We start from the raw sequence: 3448 nt of genomic DNA on the forward strand, positions 1-3448 counted from the left end.
GAAAAACTAGCTGATTTATTCACCTTACAATTATACTATTATTTGAAGATGCGAATATCTACTGAAAGTGTTGATGTAATGGTGTTGATAGGTTTTGTGAGTATTTGAAATGCCTTTTTAAGTAGAGGTATTAGAGATACGAAGTTCTAGCTTTGTTCTTGGGGTAATCTGAAAAAGAACTTTTGAGGTAGCTCAACTAATCTGGTGTAAAGCTATGAAGCATTTTTATTTTTTGAAAAGGTTACTGAAGGGGGATACCTTAATTTTGTTTTATCCCTACATCAGTTTAAGTATATTAAGCTCACATTTAGTTAGATGTATAGCTTGCATGGCAATATTCTAATGTATACTGCTAGCCATGCACTTGCCTTTGTGGATAACCAGGAGTACAGGCGCCTGCGCTTTAAGAGAACAGGAACAACGCAAGTCCTCCCTACGCCTCCTCTCCAATTCTGCCCAAGTGCATCCTACTTTCTCCCTGCTTGCTTATAGTTTTTTCTTACTTTTACTGCTTGACGTTCTTAAATTATATTCAGTTGTAGTTACGATAGTTGATTGTTTGCTAGACCTTTGTGTCGTAATACGGATTGATTGTGTTAAATCTTACCGACAAAAAGACTATTCCTCTTTTCATTACATGGAAGAACATATGTGTGAGATGAGAGAGGCAACTGATGTGGTTCTTTATCATGTTGCTACCATCGCAAGCACTTGTTAATTGAAGTTCAAGTGCAAATGATTACGCCAATTATGTGACATCATTTTTTTACTAAAGGTTAGTACAATGATTGACAGATTGATATTACTTGGCCTGAACTCACGATTTCCTTTTAGCTCTTCTCAAAAATATATGTGCAACAAGATCTCTAAAAATGCAAAAAGCGGAAAGAAGTACAAACAGTTGAATAATTATAGGTTTTCTTTCCAGAAAGAACATAATAATTTTTAATGCTACCCAATATTTGTAATTGAAAAAGAGAGGATGTACGTGCTTTACATCATCGGTGCTCGCCTCAATCTGTTTCAAGCTAGAGAATAGTATGTGTGTATAGTCTGATTTTGCTCTGTCCATATTTCAAATCTAACACATACTGGAGCCAAATGTTGAGCACGGAGCAGCCCTAAATATTGTTGGATTACATAGGTTCTGTAACTCCCTTACATCCAAGCAGCCCTAAATATTGTTGGATTACATAGGTTCTGTAACTCCCTTACACCCATTGTGCACTAAACCACTACAATTTCCATCATATGGGAGAATTTCGACCTACACTCCTGCTATCTACAGATTTTTCTTTTTCTAGGTTATGGATATCACACTGCATGTATTCACCAATGTCATGTAGGCTAATATTACTTCCTAACTATATATACTTCATCTACAGTTCATATCTTCAGCTGAGCAATATTTTACACTCAACATGTCCTTTTATTGTAGGAGCCACCCAACATGTCTTGGCAAAGATGGAAAGAGGATGAGTTCTTCATTTCGTATAGGTGATTATTTGATGTTTTCGATGATTGGCTCGATTCCTTCCTTCTAGCAAAGACCCTCAAATAATTCTCACCTATGTGTGTGTGCGAGGTAGGGGTCTCGAGCCATGTTTATTGGGTTAGGTATGCATATTTTTTCACATGTTGCAACGCATAAGCATTTTTAATAGTGCTCACCTATGTGTGTATGTGGGAGGGAGGAGTTTTGAACCATGTTTATTGGGTTAGGTACGTGTATTTCTTCACCCATTGCAACACACGGACATTTTTGCTAGTTAATGAATAATATAAATGGACATGCTCCTTGAGCTGATGCGGTCATTTGATAGATAGCACCTGCATAAAAGGGCATCCAGATGCTATCTAGTATATATCATTTGTAATGCAATGCACAATAAAGTTGCCCTATGTTTTCTTATCACTTTTTTTTGACCAAGCACTTCTTTTATTTTGTGCATAAGAAGTAATAGTATAGTCATTGATTACATTTCTTATCTAAATAGATTGCAAACAAATTGAAATTCAATTTTTCTATATATGTGAAATTTGACATGCATTATGTTTAGGGCACCAATAGGCGTCGGCGCACCGGCCGAATCGTTCGGTCGGTCAGTCCCTAGCCGCACGATGCGTGCGTCTACACCGCACGATTCCTCCCCTCACCCCCCGTGCGCTCGTCTTCTTCCTCTAGACAGCTCCCCCAAGCCTCCTGCTTTCCTCCCCTCGCTGACCATCTGTGACTCCGCGTTTGCCCCTGCGCCGCCCATGCTCGCCGACCGCCCGCGGCGCCGCGCTCGTCCTCGTCGGCCGCCCACGCCACCGCGCTCCCGTCGTCGTCGAGTGGATGCAGCTTTTTCGCCGGGCGTTTCCATCATCCTTGATGGAAAGTTCCAGCACTGCCGGTGGTGACCACCGCAACTCCGAGGAGCAGCGTCGCCGGCGCTCCGTCGGACTGGTTCCAGCACCAATCTCGCTCCACCGGTCCACGGTCGCATCATCCCAAAAAATCAAGAGCTCGCCCCCTCCCCTTGCAGCTCCACTACACCGCGGTTCCAGCACGCCGGACAACGGTTGCAACATCCCAGCCTCAGGGGGGTCGCCTTGCAGCTCCACTGGACAGCGGTTCCAGCTCTTGTGGCCATGGTTGTAGCTCCCCTTGTCTGGTTGCGGCAAGCCATGCTGGCGGCCATGTCGTCCCGCCGTCACCGATGCAGTAAAATTGGTCGCCCATAGTAGCAAAACAAAACCGCGGTTGCAGCTCCCGTTGCAGCGCTCGTAGTAGCAAAATTGGTCGTCCCGGCGGATGTAGCAAATTTGATCACTGGTTCCAGCAAATCCAGATGCCCGTTCCAGCAAAAATAACTACCACTGTCATTGCTTCCACCGGTTGTAGCAAAAAAGGCGTCCGGTTCCACCATCTGATGTGGTCGGTTGTAGCAACAAAAGTTGCGTGTTGTAGCTCCCACACTGGTCGGCTCTAGCACCGGCGGTGAGCAGCTGATAGCGTCCCGCCATGGCTCAGCACCAGCGTCGGTAATGGTCGGTGGTGGGAGCAGCGTGGCGTCAACCCGCCCCCAAGGTGGCACTTGCTTGCTAGGACAGCTCATGGCCTGTCACGGCGACGGCATGGCCATGAACGGGCGGTGCGGAGAAAGAAGATGGCGTCCGTTGTGGACGAGTGAAGGAGAGCATGCGTGAAAAGATAAGGCTTGCTCGGTGTGTGGTCCCACCCCGCCTGCCTCCGTGTGACCTGTTCAATCAGTTTTGACCGTGTGATGTGCGTGAGCCCGGCCGAAGATTCAGCCGGTCCACCGGCACTAAATGTTTCCCTCATGTTTATATATGCAGCAAGTAAAAAAATTAAAAGCCTGTAGGAAGGCAGGGGCATTCTACTAGTAATAAAATAATAAAAGGATGTTACGGATCCTTTATTTTCTCTTTATAAAAGAAATAC

At 45.0% G+C, this 3448-nt stretch overlaps 1 long non-coding RNA gene across 1 annotated transcript; it reads left to right on the forward strand.

Annotated features, from left to right (window-relative positions):
* The first annotated feature begins 7 nt into the window (after positions 1 to 7).
* LOC119316751 lies at positions 8 to 1915 on the forward strand. Its single transcript, XR_005153270.1, has 2 exons — positions 8 to 460; positions 1439 to 1915. It is a non-coding gene; the product is annotated as an uncharacterized LOC119316751 (long non-coding RNA).
* Positions 1916 to 3448: the final 1533 nt, after the last annotated feature.

Source organism: Triticum dicoccoides, chromosome 6A (genome assembly GCF_002162155.2).
Source record: "Triticum dicoccoides isolate Atlit2015 ecotype Zavitan chromosome 6A, WEW_v2.0, whole genome shotgun sequence".
NCBI classification, from domain to species: domain Eukaryota; kingdom Viridiplantae; phylum Streptophyta; class Magnoliopsida; order Poales; family Poaceae; genus Triticum; species Triticum dicoccoides.